Below are 17,485 nucleotides of genomic sequence, written 5' to 3'. Positions count from 1 at the left end.
ATGTGGAGCAGCTTACAGAGTTCTCTCATAACCTTGGACATAAACGGTGTCCCTTGGTCAGTCAGGAGCTCCCGGGAAAACACTTCCACAGCCTTCTGGTGCATGGAGATAATTCTCAATCACCTGTTAGGCTGTCTGCCTTATAAACCCCAGGCAAGACCTGGCCTGGAGCTTGGGGAGCAGCCACCCACCCATACCTTAACTGCTCCCAATAAGAGCCGGCCCGGATTCGGCTTTGCAGCCACACTAAAATAGAAAAATGTCAAACAGCACTAGCTGCTGCTGACACAGAATTACCGGCTCTCATCTCACCGAGGCAAGGAACCTCGGTGACACGTATCTTCCGTCGACCACGGATCCATGTGCCCTGTCAAAATATATATATATATATATATATATATATACATATACATATATACACACACACACACACATATATATATATATACATACATACTTTAACCGGTTGCCGACCGCCGCAAGTACATATACTGCGGCGGTCAGCCCCGGCCAGGCAAAGTGACGTACCGGTACGTCTCTTGCCTGTCACTAGTTTGTGAGCCAATAGCGGGCAAGCGCGCGCCCGCCCCGGCTCGTTCCCCAGGCAGTCCGTGCGTGTGACCGGCGGACCCGGTCACTCGCGATCGTCGGTGGAGAGGGAGAAAGGCAGGCGGCTAATGTAAACAAGCCGCCTGTCATTCTCCCCTTTGTAGGAATAGTGATCATACGGTTCTACTATGTAGGACCGTTGATCACTGTTCCTACACCAGTAGCCATGTCCAATCACAGTTAGAAGCACGCCCCTAGGGACACACTTAACCCCTCCTTCACCAATAAAGTTAACCCCTTCCCTGTCAGTGTCATTTTGCAGTAACAGTGCATATATATAGCACTGATTACTGTAGTAATGTCACTGGTAACCCCAAAAGTGTCAAAAATGTCAGTCAAGGGTCCGATCTGTCCGCCGCAATGTCGCAGTACCGCAAAAAAAAAAAAAATCGCAGATCGCCGCCATTACGCGTTAAAAAAAACCCACCAAAAATGACAAAAATCTTTCCCTTTCTTAGTAAACGTGATAACTTTTGCGCAAACCAATCAAAATACGCTTTTTGCGATTTTTTTCTACCAAACATATGTAGCATAAAACAAAAATTAAAGTAAAAATCGCAGAGATGATCAAATACCACCAAAAGAAAGCTCTGTTTGTGGGAAAAAAAGCACATCAAATTTGTTTAGGTACAGTGTCGCACGACCGCGCAATTGTCCATTAAAGTTACGCAGTGCCGAATCGCAAAAAACACCCTGGTCAGGAAGGGGTAAAATCTTCCGGGGCTTAAGTGGTTAACTTATTTATAGTTTTTTATTATATTATAATTTATGATTTTGTGTCATAAATTACCCGAGATGTTATAAAGAAGAAAGCACAGAAAAAAAAAATCATATGTAAATAGTTGGTTCTGGCTGCTTATTCTTAAGAATTACATGCAAAATAATGGTACCGCTTTCTGCACCTAAAATCCGAAAGAATCATACCGCCAGGGAGGTTAAAATCAGTCCTCAGAGGGGCATTTATCCAACATGGGGAAGACTTACGCAAGGGACATATCAAAGACCAGGTCCTTTTTCCTTCAACTGTAAGAGCAAACTTAGACCAATATAGGGTAGGGCCCCCTGTCTGGATCTAGCAACAAAATACCAAATGCAAACAGTCCTTTGTGCAATCTCTCAATGTACATATTCAACCACAAGATCTGGCTGTACCAGGTGCCGGCGGAGATGATGAATTGTTTGGCAAAAAAAAAAAAGTTTGAATACATTTATTTCAATGGTGTATTTAGCTGTTTTTCTGAAGTTCATCTTTGTTAAGGCTTTTTGTTTAGACTAGATTTAGAAAGATAATGCAAAAAGCAATGATAATGTGCAGTGCATCGTAATCCATTGCAACCACCAGTTTAAGATGATTTATAATTTGTTACCATGTGTTACTGGGTGTACTTTCCAGCAATGGATAAATAGATTTTATGTAGAATATAATCCCTATTTACTGAAAATATGCAAGCAGACAAATTATTCCAGAATTATCCTTTAAGTTTCCAGACAGTAGCAGGCCCTGAATACAAAAGCGTCTATATATGCCAGTCCAGAAAATAAAAACCTTTACTATGACCAAAGATTGTGAAATCCAAACGATAGTACAAAAAAACAACATTTAATTCAGCTTGCCATGACAAAACAAAAAAATAACATACAGTATAAACTGTTTTTGATATTGTGGTCCATCTCAGTTTTAATTTTACTGCTATATGTGTCCCAACTAAACCTTTGTTGTACTAGTCAGAATCAGGCAAAGATACTTATCAGCATGCTGGAATATTTCTGCAACATTACAAAGACAGACCTTTTATTGGGCCTGTGTTGAAAAAGAAAGTTGTCTGAGCAAGGGAACAAAGACACATTGGGTGTGGAACTGTTATGAGATCGGAAATAGCAACTTGAAATTGACGAGAGATTGTCATTTAACATTGTTTTAGCAAATAATAGCCTCTTTAATCGGGTATGAAAAAAACAGCACAAAAACCTGTCTAAGCATAATGGCAATGCTTTGAGATTAATCCAGCTCTTAAACCTAGAAAATGCTTACTGTACCATTATGCCAAGGCAAGTTTGTATGCTGCTTTTATTGATATGAGAATGAAAGTGTATAGCACCCATTTGAAGCCTTTGGCGCAGAACACTTTCTTTGCAAACACTGGTTTTGGGTACATGTGGATGCCGAGTGGGTGGTAATCATTACACAAGCCACTTTACTAGTATTGTATATTCATGTGTAAAAGATGTGAGACATAATAATCAGTAAAGACATGTATATTAAAAAAGAGTAGCGCACACATGCAAAAGAAATTACTACCGAATTACTACAATCCATAAATAAAAATGGGGATTTGGTCCCACCATATGGCCATATAGTGCTCAAGCCCACCACTACGTCAAAGTACCCCATTATCTATATTATTAAAAAAAAATTTTAATCAGTAAAGACACACTGTATCTTTAGCGTTTATTATGTCTCATATGACTTTTATACCTTCCCTACCTTTAAGAGTCAGCATGAGTATTCACTGATTGCTCAACTAGGTCAATCCTGGAACCTAGGGATGAGATCTCCGCAGTAATTTGCTGCGTCTGCAGATGCATGTCAGCCTGCATGGAAGCCCTCAGAGAAAACAGTAGTTCTTTCATACTAGATTCAGTAATGGGGGTCCCCCCTGTGGGATAGGAGCTGAAGGGGTCTGCAGAGAATGGCTGCGATGGTGGTAAAGCAGGTTGGGAGATAGTAGTGTCCATACCTGTGCCAGTAAAGATGGCGGAGAGTCCCTTCTTTGTTTGTTCTTTACCGTGCTCCTCGATGATGGTGATGGCGGAGAGGGTGACCCTGATGACTGGCCGCTATCTCGGTTTGCGATCATGCGGTGGTGCGGGGAAGGTGGCGGTAAAGAAGGTAGCTTCGCCAAAGGCCCTGTCTCTTGCTTGCTGCCTTGCTGCCTGTGCGAGTCTCCGCAGCCATTTTGGCGGAGACCAGGGCTCTGGGAGATGAAGAAACCGGACAATTTGTTAAGTTGTCCTGCTTCCTTCTTCTTCTTAGTCATTCCGGGGGATGCAGCGGGGGTTCCCAGAGGTGAGAAGCCGATGTACGGTGCTGTAATAGCCCTAGTTGCGGCGGGTATCCCGGGTGGCCTCGCGGAGCTGGCTCACTATGCTGCCATCAGCCGCGTGGTAGCCACGCCCTAGACCTTCCCTACCTTTTAATCACATCCTTTTTTTGTATATAGTGTTTATGTATCCGTATGCATGAACACTATTGTAGCCCTCTTTTGGGGACATTACGATAAATGGCCCTCTCCAAATAGGATTTTGTGCTAAACCTGTAGGTAAATAGCAGAACCAGAATATTTGCTAAGTGGAAAAGTGAGACTGATAATAAAGTTGGCAGTGTCTACATTCAGGACAGGGTCTCTATGAACAGATGGCAATCTCTTCCTGGGAAATTAACCAGTAGTCAAAGTAATTGGAAGTAGAGGAACTACTGCAACCAATATATACCATTTACCATAAGCATATAGATGCACACCAGTATAGAAATTATACAAGCTTTATGTAACAAGAGATTACAGTACATCCATTCAATGTACAAACAGGTATTATCAGCAAAGAGCCGATAGGAGTTCCGATGGAATTGTGCGCATATACACTATATTATCAAAAGTATTGGGACACATGCACAGGAACTTAAATGGCATCCCAGTCTTACTCCGTAGGGTTCAATATTGAATTGGCCCACCCTTTCCAGTTATAACAGCTTCAACTCTTCTGGGAAGGCTGTCCACGAGGTTTAGGGGTGTGTCTTTAGAAATTTTTGACCGTTCTTCTAGAAGCGCATTTTTGAGGTCAGGCACTGATGTAGACAAGATGGCCTGGCTCACATTCTACGCTCTAATTCATCCCAAATATGTTCTTTCGGTTGAGGTCAGGGCTCTTTGCAGGCCAGTCAAGTTTCTCCACCCCAATCTCACTTATCAGTGTCTTTATGGTCCTTGCTTTGTGCACTAGGGTTGGGCTTGGCCTCTTAGTTCCAGTGAAGGGAACTCTTAAGGCATCATCATACTAAAACATTTAGAATTAGAGCTAAGACTACGAGCCGGGCCTTCTTGTCCACATCAGTGCCTGACCCCATAATTGCACTTCTGGGAGAATGGACAAACATTCCTAAACCTTGTGGACAGCCTTCCTAGAAAAGTTTAAGCTGTTATAGCTGCAAAGGGTGGGCCAACCAAATATTGAACCCTACAGACTAAGACTGGGCTCTCAATAAAGTTCATGTGTGTGTAAAGTCAGGCATCCCAATACTTTTATAGCACCCTCCAAGGTAGGTGCTAGGTAAAGTTATAGTGGGGCCTTGCCTGCTTATCAGCAGGTCCATATGATTCAGCTAGGCTGACGTGCTCCCAGGTGTGCCTGTTGTGCTGGGGAGTATCCCCACTGTATCCCAATGAGGGCTCTCATTGGGCAGTGGAGGAAACCTGGCCAATAGCACATCAGGGCTTGTATCCATCCTGGAAGGGCAGATTCTGCCGCACAGCATTCTGGGAGGGGGTATAAGTCTGTGGGGCATGCATGTCAGATGGCCTTTGGTGGGAAGCAGAGTCCAAGGAGGGAGGTGACGGCTTTCTCTCCTCCTCTCAGAAGAAACGGGTGTCCCTGGCGGCTTGCCTGAGGGGATACTGGGTTGAGCTGAGTTGCAGAGAAATTTCCAAAAACACATGACTCACCAGACAGCAGCAGTCTGGGTCATTATATATATCACCTGAAGATGCCCCTATCCTACATTAAATCATTAGATATGGAAAGGTTGGGAGACAAGGATTTCGGGCACTAAATTTTCATAAAATTGCTTTTTATTAAACAAACACTTTAAAAACGTCTAGTGATACAAGCAGATGAAAAAGATCTACATTAAACATAGGACCAAAAAACGGTCGACAGTATGAGATATAATATTACATGAGGTACTAGACCTTCATATAGTATGAGAACAGTTGTGTACAGAACAAGTTGTATTATGCATACATCCAATGTGATATACTTCAAAGCAGACAGAGCCTGCCGGCGGACACCTCAATGCTCAAGGTGCCAGTCAGCAGGGTCGGCTGAAGTTTAGAGTAAACACATGGTATACATTACTCGTGACAGTTTGCTCAACATGTTTCGCCTTCTCGGTGAAAGCTTCGTCTGGAGCTTAATAATTGCTTTGTCTGTATAGAAACATAAGTAATTTTAAGGAGACAAAATGTATTATTTAATACATATTCCATAAATGAGAATAATGCATTATATGTAATATACAATGTCAATGTAGAAGAAAACGCATTTGACACATATGGTATTACTGTTCTAGCCAGCAGGGGGGGGGGGGGGCTGGTGGGAAGGCAAAAGGACAGCCATTGGGACACATGTGGGGACACACACCGTATAAAATGGGTAACACTATTTTTTAGGCGTCAGTATATATAAATAATAGAGAAAACATATCTATGTAGGATATGAACATACCTGTACAATGTATATTCTGAACTCTTTTGGTACTATAACGAGGAGGACTAAGAGACGGTCACTGAGCTCATAAATGGGGGAGCCGATGTTCACAAGGAGTATAAATACAAACGCTCCTGTATGTTTGTATCTGGGTTAGATATAGAGAGTGCACTAGTTATAATATGTCAATCCATTATCGGTAGGAGATAGCCACACCCGGTGCATGTTGATACACGAATAGGTAAAAATAGAGTTGTTTGTATATAGAAGAGAAACCCATTGATCCAAAAAAAGGAAGAAGGGGGGGGAGAGGAAAGAGAAAGATGCATGGACATATACCAGTCAGGGGGAGGGAGCTTATACTTTGTGTTTTCATGTACCGCAGTATTTAAAGATTTTTATGAGAAGAGTTGTAAAACGGTAATTACCTAGGCATAAACCACTTGTATGGTCCTAGATCTCCATACAGACAAAACATAGGGTACTTAATTCCCACATGTGAGGTACATCATTACTCGGCCTTAAGTGTATAATAGATTAAAAAGATTATTTTTGGTACCGCACTTCTCTCAATAAGCCCAGCGGTGGTAGTCCATGCATGTTTCAAGACAGTTTAAAAATCACCAATAATTGCATGCGAGTGTATTGGGGGCTCTAATAGTTGAACATGCTCACCGGTCCTGCGGAATACTTTGTTTAGATAGGGATAATTAGACCTGCCTTGTAAGTGGCAGACACTATTGGATTGAGAAAGGATTGAAAACAAAGTTGTAAGTAAAGCGGTGTGCATAATCCAGGAGATAGCAAAGATATAAGTTTGTCGGCTTACCCTGTTGAGCTATATTCCGTCATAGATGTCCTCCCCGGATGGGGAACCGCCGCCATACTCGGACGCTTGTATGGCGCCCTTTTATGGCGTGGGTCCCGGGCGGTTCGTCAAAACGACGTCGCCACCCCGGCCGCACCCCCCGGATATGACGATGCGGCGTAGGCGGAAATGACTCCGCTGCAGCCACTCGTAGAGCTCCGAGAGGGTAGGTCAGACTCTCAGAGCTGACAAGCTCCGGAGAGTCTGATCTGGTGCCACAGGAAACGGCGCTCCAAGGAGCGGAAGTCCGCTGTGGCTTACCAGGCCGCACATGTATCACCGGATTGGCTAAAACCTCTAGCGTCCCACAGCGCCCCCGAAGGTTACTAGCATGGCACACTTGAATACAAAACATCTGCAAACACATGATAACAGAAATACATTGATCTGAATAATGATTACAGAAAAAAATATACATAGTTAAATATCAATAGTTTACAAAGAGTAATAAGAACAAGAAGAACCAAGAATATAATGATATATTATATTCTAAAAAAGAGAAAAACAAAAAAGGAGAAAATATGTTAATAAGGGAAAGAAGAAAATAATAATGATGATATATCTAGCACCCAGGCAATTTGGTGCTTAAAAAATGAAAGGACTAGAGCCGTTACGCCCAAAATTGAGGACACTACCCTCAGTAGCTTTTAAACATATGAAGAACTGAATTTGGAAATTATAATTCTCCAGAACAAAATCCCATAACTATCGAAGAGGCATAGAGTCAGCACATGGACGTTCATTGGGCTCCATATGATGCGATATTAATTCCTCTAATGGTTATCAAAGGGCAAATAGGGGTAAAAGACAAGGAGGGAGAGGGGGGGGAAAGGGGAAAAGGGATGAAAAGACGATCACGCCAAACAAGCAGACACCCGTCCTACCCTCCACAGATAACAAACAGTAAAGAAGGCAGAAAAAAGTTTTGTCTTAAATCATTAAGAAATGCACGATTTATAAAAATGATTTGTAAGATTGGGTTTCATTCAAACCCGGTCTGCAGGTGGCATTAAGACGTTCAATGAGTTGCAGAGAAGGATCCAGGGTGATGAGGACCAGCGGAGCTGTTGGGGAAGAGTTTCAGGAAAGCATTCTGAGTCATGAGTACTGCAAACTACCCCTGGGGTCTGCCTAGGAGAGGGGACCACTCCTGGGAAGGTCAGAGGGATCCATGAGCTAGCTAGCCGGTGTGGAAGTGTAGCCCAGGGGGTGCCAGTGTATGCCCAGAAGAGCAAAGGGGGCGCCAGCGGTTGGGCCCTGAAGAGTTAGTGTTGAGAGTTGCAGCAGTAACTACAAGTGGCTACCTCAGTTAGGGAGGACTGGAGGAAGCAGTGCAAAGGACTTTCGAGCTAACAGAAGTGTCAGATGTCAGTTTCAGTTTAGTGACAGCAAGTCATTGATCACAAGCGCCAGTAAGCGTTGGTCGGCATTCAGCCGGCGCCAAGTCAGTTCTAGAAGGCATTTTTTCTCAAGTGTCCCGTTTTTGTAACTAGTTGAGCCAGAGGAGTATCCCACTCATTCCTTTCTCCCATCCCCATATCAAATAAACAAAAAAACCAAAGACGCCGGACTGTTCATTGTCTCAGTTCTCACACTTGGGCAACAAGCTTAAATGTGCTGTTGGTGTTAGCGGTAACCCTGGCAGACCCATCTCCAGCACCAATGCTGGAAATTCTGCTACATAGTGTACCTGGGTATACATAGTTATTAATAGAGATTCCTCCAGATGAATGTTGCAGCAAAATCCTGTTGCAGGCACTCTTGAGAATGATGTGGCATCTGTCTCTATGTCAAAGACCTAAAGATCAGAGGTGATGAAAAGACCTTCCAGCAGTTACCCAAACAGCCTGAAATGCAGTCTTAGTTATCTGGCACTGTTCATGTTATTTAGTAATAGGACAGATGTACTCTGTTTGTCAAGAGCATTCAGAAATACATTCATGGGGCTGTGGGCAGCTGCAGTTAAACTATTAGAACATAGAAATACTTGCATAATTGTCCCTTCTGATCTGGCATTACTAGCAAGAACAGGATATGTGGTTTAGACCTTCTGTCTCTCCACTTGCTCTTTTCAGGATCAGGAGTCAGGAAGTGACATACATATGTATACATTACAATGTGATACTAGCAGCTGACAGTAAAGGGCAGTGGATCCCTACACTATATTGCCTATCAACACATGTATACCGCTCTCACCAAACTTTACCTATCCCTTAATTATCTACTGCTCAAGCCCTGACTGGTGTAGCAGTCATCTTCCCCAAATGAACATAACTCCCTCCCATTTAACTTATACCTGGATAACAAATGACACTTACACAATCCTATGATGTTAGGATGATATATATATATATATATATATATATATATATATATATATATATATATATATATATATACATGGGCCAAAGCTTTAAAGGATAACAACCATAGTCTTTAATAAAGATGGGCGAACAGTTTGAGTCGAGCATAGGTTCGGCCTGTACTGAATTTTTTTCCCCTGCTGGAGCAAATTGGATCATGGTTTGCTGGGGTTTTTTTCGCTTTCCTCTGGATCAACTGGGGGTATAGGATTGTGTATATGGGATTGTATGGTTGGGTTTTCTTTACTGTTTTTTTTTTATTGGTTGAGCCGGATGGACTTTTTCAACCTGACTAACTATGTAACTATGTAACTATTCAACTGTTCGGCGAACATCCTAATTTGCAGGTAGCTCAGAGGGATTTTCGCCCGCCGAGTGCCACACAATGTACTGCGTGCTTCATAGTGCATTCTAGGTCCCTAATTGAATGAAGCCTTGCCCCTGACCACTGGTCAGGTGCAAGACTTTGCCAATGAGCACTGTCAGAGCCCTGATTGGACAAAGCGATGATAACTTTCTCCAATCACAGCTCAGTACTTATAGTCCCACCCCACACTATAAAAGCTAACTCTTATAACGTGTTGGAGTGGAGATAGATAGAGCAGGGCTCACTTTGCCACTAGTAGTTAGTGTGTCCACTTATTGTGACTGTTGAGTACAGAATGTAAGTTTATTGTTAATATAATAGTATAGTGTGTGAGAATAGTGTGTCAGTGTAGTGCAGTACTTAACACAGCTTTACATAACATGAGTGTAGAGTGTTAGTATAATTTGTGAGAATTGTGTGCCTGTGTAGTTTGTTAGTGCAGTGTTTAACACAGCATTACATTACATTTAGTGATGTATACAGTTCTGTATGCCTTTTTTTTTTTTTTTTTGGTTACTGCATGGCTTTTTTTTGGTGCCTTTTTTCTGTCCCCTTCCTGCCCCCTTTTTCTTATAAAATTGTCAGCCACTGTAACGTGGTGTTTCCCCGTTATTGTTTTTTATTTTATTTTTTATAGTTTTTAAATTTCTGTCAGTGTCAGGCCTGAACTTAAATTGCACTAAAAAACACTTTTTCATTGAATAGTGTGCATCTTGTTACATATTTCCTAGTATCTATAATATTTGGATAATAAGCCCCCCCCCCCCATCATGTGTGGGAGGCCAACAAGGATAGGCAGATGTTCCCATATTCCCACTATGATAAGCCAGAAGCGTCTGTGTCCCCGGGCAAAGGTGGATGTGGTCCGTTCTCAGGCAGGGCACCTTTGTCTCTGTTTAGTGATGTTGCCCATGCTATCCAGCCACTTCATGTAGAGGAGGTGGTGGACTGGCTTACTAAACCATCCTCATCCTCTGAGACCCCTCAAGCTGGCACTAATGCGCAGTGCACAACAGCGGCCAGAGCGGTTTATTCTGCCTCCTTGTCCACAGCTACTATTGCCATAGCCCCAGCATCATGCATGGAGGAGTCAGCTGAATTACTTAAGCCACTTGCTGCTTGAGGATGCACAGACATTACCTCAGAACCAACATTTGAAGTAAAGGATAGGAAGAACTTGAGCCTACAGAAAAGGGAGAACACTGATAAACAACAAATTGGCAGCCATGTTCCCCCAGCAGCAGCATTTTGCCAAATTAGCTCCACTGATGATGGGGATGGAGATGATGCTGATGAGGTCACTGATGCAACTTTGGTGGCGGATAGAGCAGAGGAGGAAAGTGAGGGAGGAGAAACAACCCCAACAAAGCAGGAAGTCCTCCAGGTACAGCCATCATGAAAGAGTAGAGAGCAGCTACCCTATTCCATGCGATTGTGGAGCTATTATCTCCTGGTCCACTTCCCACAGCTCAACTGTGTAAGCCTTTTTCAGCACATGTGCAGCTGATCGCCCTGTTGCAAATTGCAATATGTTCTGCAAGCAAGCATGGCAAAAACACCAGCTATTTACTAGGTACCACATGCTTGACAAGGCATTAAACCTCCCACCACTCAGCCCACTGGCAAGAGCATATGAAAGCCACACACAAGGGACACAATTTTTCTCCTTTTCACTCCTCACCTTTCATGTCTAACCCTACTATATCTCATGACCTCTCAGAATCCTCCACTGGGATGATGTTATAGCAAAGGGTGTCATAAGTCCTTGCAACCTGTCGGCCAGCAGCACACCACCAGCTGTAGAATATAGCAGGCAAATTTCTCTGCCCCAGCTGATGCAGCACGAAAAAAAATACACTCCCTGCTATCTATATGCCCAGCATCAAAATTCCAGCTAGTCCAAAAATTTGGCTTTAGAACTCCTGCCTCATCTGGTGGATTCTGTCCCCTTCCATGAATTTACAAAATGTGCTGTATCACAATGGCAGGTTCCCAGTCGTTATTTCTTTTCACGCAAGTCCATTCCAGCTTTGTACCATCACGTGGAAGGCAATGTTTTGGCATTGTTGGGCAAGGCAGTCACCCATAAGGTCCACCTTTCTGCTGACTCGTGGTCAAGCAAGATGGTCAGGAACTATATATTTAGTTCACAGCACACTGGGTAACTCTACTTGCAACTAGGAAGGATGCAGGGCAGTGCTCAGAGCTGGAGCTCGTATTGTCACCACGTCTCCATACAGCTGGTGGTGATGATGTGAGATCTCTCAGCTCCACCCGCTCCTCCTTCATGCCCTCCTCCGCTGGATTGCCCTATGAACCACCAGTACCGCCTAAGCGATAAAGGGGCCATTCAATGAGTTAAGCTAAAAGATGTCATGCAGTGCTTCAGCTAATCTGTCTAGTAGACAGGAGCCACACTGGAACAGAGATTCTTTTAATTCTGCAGGGGCAGGCCCAGAGGTGGTTTGGGCCATGGAACTTTGAGCCAGGAATGGTGGTGTGGGATATTGGCACTAACAACCTTCTGTCTGCCCTTCGACAGGGAAAGTTGACATATGTGCCATGCCTGGCACATGTTCTCAATTTGGTGGTGCAGCATTTCTTAAAGGATAAGTTCACCTTTGGAGACAGAATTTCACTTTCCATAGTAAATATAAGTGTTTTCTAATTCCATTTGTGCTCAAGCAATCTCAATGTGCTCACCTCTCATTTACCTTGTTTATGTCAGCTTTTAATCTGCCACTCGCTTTTCCCAATTTAAAAAAATGCATCTGAGACTTGAACTTCTGTAACATCATGTACCCATCCATAAAACTTCATATCGCATCATCATTGTACCATCACAAAGTACCTATCAGGACAACACCTAACTTATTTCTATAACACCTCTTTTTTATTTCTTCATTTATGCAAGCACATGGGGGGAGTGGGGGGACCCAGCTGTGATATTTCTTGTGATTAAGCTCAGGGAGAGCAAGGGGGAGAAGGAAGGTGTACACAAACTGATATGACTTTTAACACAAAACCATTCAGCTCAGAAAGTCATTGGAAAAGCAGAGAGCAGCAAACGTGTCACTGGACTCTGTGCTTTAATTGAGGCATTGGTTACATAGTTCAATAGTTAATCCGGTTGAAAAAAGACACAAGTCCATCTGACTCAACTAATATGAAAATTGGTATTTGAATTAAACCGGTAATATATATATATATATATATATATATATATATATATATATATATATATATATATATATATATATATGAGAGAGGGAGGAGAGAGAGAGAGAATATATTTTAATAGATGGCTTTAGGAAGGACTGCTGTTAGAAATCATGGGGCCCTCTACAGCCTATAAGACAGGCCCCCGCATTCAAGTGAAAGTGGCCTCTGCATGCAGTCGCAGTTCACTAGTGCAGGAAACAAGGGGTTAAAGCAGGTGGCAAAAAGGTGTTGTCTGCCAAGTGCGCTCTGAAGAGTGATCCAGCTTGTGGATCGCTCTCCAGAGAGCAACGCTAGTGTAAAATAGCCCTTAGAGCTCGTTCAGACTATAAATGCTTTCTGAAGAGCATTCTGTGTTTGGATCACTTTACACTCTTCATGGACCATTTTAAAGGTGGTTAGGAGACGTTGTTTCACCTAAAAGAAAGAACCTTATGTGCTGCTACAGGGTAGGTAGATGGCAAAAAAATGTACAATAAGCTGCTACATGCACCTAAATGTGCTCTAGAAAATTAAGTTAAGTTATTTATGTAGTGCTACCAAATTACCAAAACTCTATATACATAATAAAGTATCCCTCAAAGGCAGTGTAATAAGATATAGACCAAAAGAAAAAAAATAAACATAAATGCCCACAAGACCATCAAACCCAAACATGAGCAAAAACATAAATGAGAATAAAAATATAATGGTGACAAGTAGATATTACTGTGATGAAAATCTATCTATGAATCTAAATAAATAGCAGCGGGGTGTTTATTTCAGCATGATAGAATAGAGAGATAAGGTAGATAGATAGATAGATAGATAGATAGATAGATAGATAGATAGATAGATAGATAGATAGATAGATAGATAGATAGATAGATAGATAGATAGATAGATAGATAGATAGATAGATAGATAGATAGATAGATAGCAGGGCCGGTGCTAGACTATTCTGCGCCCTAGGCAAGACTAGCTACTTGCGCCCCCCCAATAAATAAATAAAAACTTCAAAATGTCCCTATTTCCCTATACTCGCAGCACACTCCATGCATTCCCCATACTCCCCCCCCATACTTGCCTCACTCGCAGTGTGTCAAAGAGGGGGGAGCAGTGTGCCAGAGGGGGGAGCAGTGTGCCAGAGGGGGGAGCAGTGTGCCAGAGAGGAGGGAGCAGTGTGTCAGAGAGGAGGGAGCAGTGTGTCAGAGAGGGGGGGAGCAGTGTGTCAGAGAGGGGGGGAGCAGTGTGTCAGAGAGGGGGAGCAATGTCAGAGGGGGGGCAATGTCAGAGAGGGGGATGACCAGTGCCCCCATCCAATGCAGAGTGACCAGTGCCCCCATCCAATGCAGAGTGACCAGTGCCCTCATCCAATGCAGAGTGACCAGTGCCCTCATTAATGCAGAGTGATTAGTGCCCCCATCCAATGCAGAGTGACCAGTGCCCCCATTCATGCAGAGTGACCAGTGCCCCCATTCATGCAGAGTGACCAGTGCCCCCATCAATGCAGAGTGACCAGTGACCCCATTAATGCAGAGTGACCAGTGTGCCCCATTAATGCAGAGTAACCAGTGTACCCCCAATAATGCAGATCGACCAGTGCGGATTAGAGCGCTGCATGATTACAAAAAGCCAAGTTCTTCTGCTTACCCAGCAGGGAGGCTGTCATACGAAGTCCCGCCTCCTGGACCGGCTCCTATGATAGGCATCACCAGTGTTCTGTTTATCATAGGTAGGACCATTTAATATCTTTATAAATGATATAGGGTCTGGGATTAAAAGTACCATTTCAGTCTTTGCAGATGACACCAAGCTTTGCAGTGGAATATCTTCCTTACAGGATGTCTCCAACTTACAAGCTGACCTCAATGCACTGTTTCATTGGGCAACTATGTGGCAAATTAGGTTTAATGTTGATAAATGTAAATTTATGCACTTGGGGGCTAAGAATATGCATGCATCATACATACTAGGTGGAGTAGAACTGGGGGAATCCATGTTCTGGTAGATCATAAGCTTAATAATAGCACAAAAAATAGAAAAGATGGGGCTTTCAAGGCCAATGGGAGCAGGAGGATCATATATAACACAACATTTGTCTAAAATGTAAATTTATTATACATACTGTTAAAAAACTAGTACATAATACGGGAATAATTCCCATTTATGACATATATAAAAACAGGGCAACCAAAATAAAAACGCATATGTAGAAATATATTCCCCTATGGGGATGCAGATACTTGGTTTCAGGAGATGATGTTAGGGTCTCTGATGGAGCACGGTCTAAGGGTCCCCAGCAAGCCGACACATTCTTTTTCCTTAAATGCTATTTTTGAAAAAATGTCCTTATATTCTAATTGCATTCTCTTAATTTCCTCATCAATGGACTCCAGCTGTTGTTGGTAATAACCCATCAGTAGTTCCATCATTTTAGTTGAACATCGTTTCAAATTAAGTTCCCATACATTTTTGAATTCTGGGCTTATTTCCCAAATATTGGGGAAAATCTGGACCCGTAGTCCTTTAGGGTTCAGGTTTTCTGCAATATATTTCTGAAAGTATTTAATATGCCAGAAAAGTCCGGCTTTACGTTCTAGGGTGCGTTGAAGTTTCTGTACAACCACATAGAGCTCCACGTCCCCTCTTATTGATTCTGAACATTCTTTTTGAATCTTGAACATATATCCTTCCCAATGATTTCCTAGGTATTTAGCCATAATTGTACAATTTGCCTATATCGTCAATAAAAGAACGGGAACGGGAGCGGGAGGGGGAGGGGAGGGGAAGAAAGAGAAAGGGTTTGTTTATTTTCTAACAATAAGAGAGAAATCATTCAATCCAATGACTAGAATTAAACCAGGATCGTCCTGCTCCCAAAGAAGACACGGATAGAAGAGAAATGGTGTATTGTCCACCTGAGATACTATAGATAGCAAATTACCGTGTTGGTGGGCCTGTACCCCTGACTAATATAAGCACAAAAAATAGAAAAGATGGGGCTTTCAAGGCCAATGGGAGCAGGAGGATCATATATAACACAACATTTGTCTAAAATGTAATTTTATTATACATACTGTTAAAAAACTAGTACATAATACGGGAATAATTCCCATTTATGACTTCTAAAAAACAATGCAACCATAATAAAAATGCATATGTAGAAATATATCCCCCTATGGGGATGCCGATACTTGGTTTAAGGAGATGATGTTAGGGTCTCTGATGGAGCACGGTCTAAGTGTCCCCAGCAAGCCGACGCATTTCGCACAAGGCTTCCTCAGGGCCAGAGAGACCAAAGACAGACCGATATTTCTACAAATTAAATATAACATATTTAATACATAAATCACCAACAATATTGAATAGGCAAATTGTACATTTCATTTTATATGAGTGACATACAAATACTTCAAAAAATCAAAACATGAATTTTATGTGTGGCTTAATACTGACCCCAATGCGAATCAGATCATGGCAGGCAAAGCAAAGAGTGGGCCGAACAACCAAATTATCCAAAAATAGTGGTGACGCAATAATCATCATTATACGATCATATTGGCACTAAGGATGATCGAACTTTTGAAAAGTTTGGTTCGACCAGAACACCCGAATTTTCCAAAAGTTCGGCCCGGATTTCAGAACCCCATTGAAATCAATGGGACCTGAACTTTGGTAATCAAAAAACACCATTTTGAAGTCCTAAAACCCAATAAATGCCCCTAAAAAGTGCCTAGGGTTCTGGGTCATGCCCCATTAACTATTAATCACACAAAAAAGTTCTTAAAAATTGTCATTTTTGATAAAAAAGCCAATTATTGAAAAAATTAAAAAAAAAAAAGAGAGATTTTTTGATTTTTACTTTGGATTTAGTATCTGGTGGGTCTAAAAGGTGTGCATGTGAAGTTTCAGCTCTGTAGCATGTCCAGAACCATGAAAAAAAAAGATTGTTTGTATTAGAAAACTTTCTGACAGGGGGTTTGCTTCGCTCCTGTAACACCTTGCCGGTTTAATAGAAGGCATTTTTTTGGGTTCTTTGCAGTCAGGAAAAACATCTGAACTTGTGTATAGTGGTACTGTGCACAAGTTCTGATGTTTTGCCTGCCTCCAAAAACCCCCAAAAAATGCCAGCAAAAACAAACCTGGGCATTTTTTTTTTGACGCTAGCGTTTTTTTTGGCATTTTTTGGGGTTCTTTTGAGGCAGGCAAAACATCTGAACTTGTGTATAGTGGTGTATATACACACATCCATATATTTATATACACACCTAGACATATATAGGTGTGATAGTAGCAGAAATATATGCTTGCGCTAATGAAATCATTTACAGTAATATATTTCTGCTACTGTCACACCTATATATGTCTAGGTGTGTATATATAAATATATGTATGTGTGTATATATACCACTATACACAAGTTCAGATGTTTTGCCTGCCTCAAAAGAACCCCAAAAAATGCCCAAAAAAACGCTAGCGTCAAAAAAAAAATGCCCAGGTGTGTTTTTGCTGGCATTTTTTGGGGGTTTTTGGAGGCAGGCAAAACATCAGAACTTGTGCACAGTACCACTATACACAAGTTCAGATGTTTTTCCT

The 17,485-nt window shown here is 42.1% G+C and overlaps 1 protein-coding gene across 2 annotated transcripts in view; it reads left to right on the top strand.

Annotated features, from left to right (window-relative positions):
- Positions 1-17,485, top strand: part of STAC2 (SH3 and cysteine rich domain 2) — a 301,427-nt gene that overhangs the window by 66,164 nt on the left and 217,778 nt on the right. The gene's annotated exons all lie outside the window — the stretch shown is intronic.

Source organism: Pelophylax lessonae (genome assembly GCF_965119305.1).
Source record: "Pelophylax lessonae genome assembly, chromosome: 11".
Classification (NCBI taxonomy): domain Eukaryota; kingdom Metazoa; phylum Chordata; class Amphibia; order Anura; family Ranidae; genus Pelophylax; species Pelophylax lessonae.
Note: the sequence above shows the minus strand (reverse complement) of the source record. Positions and strands in the feature narration are given on the sequence as shown.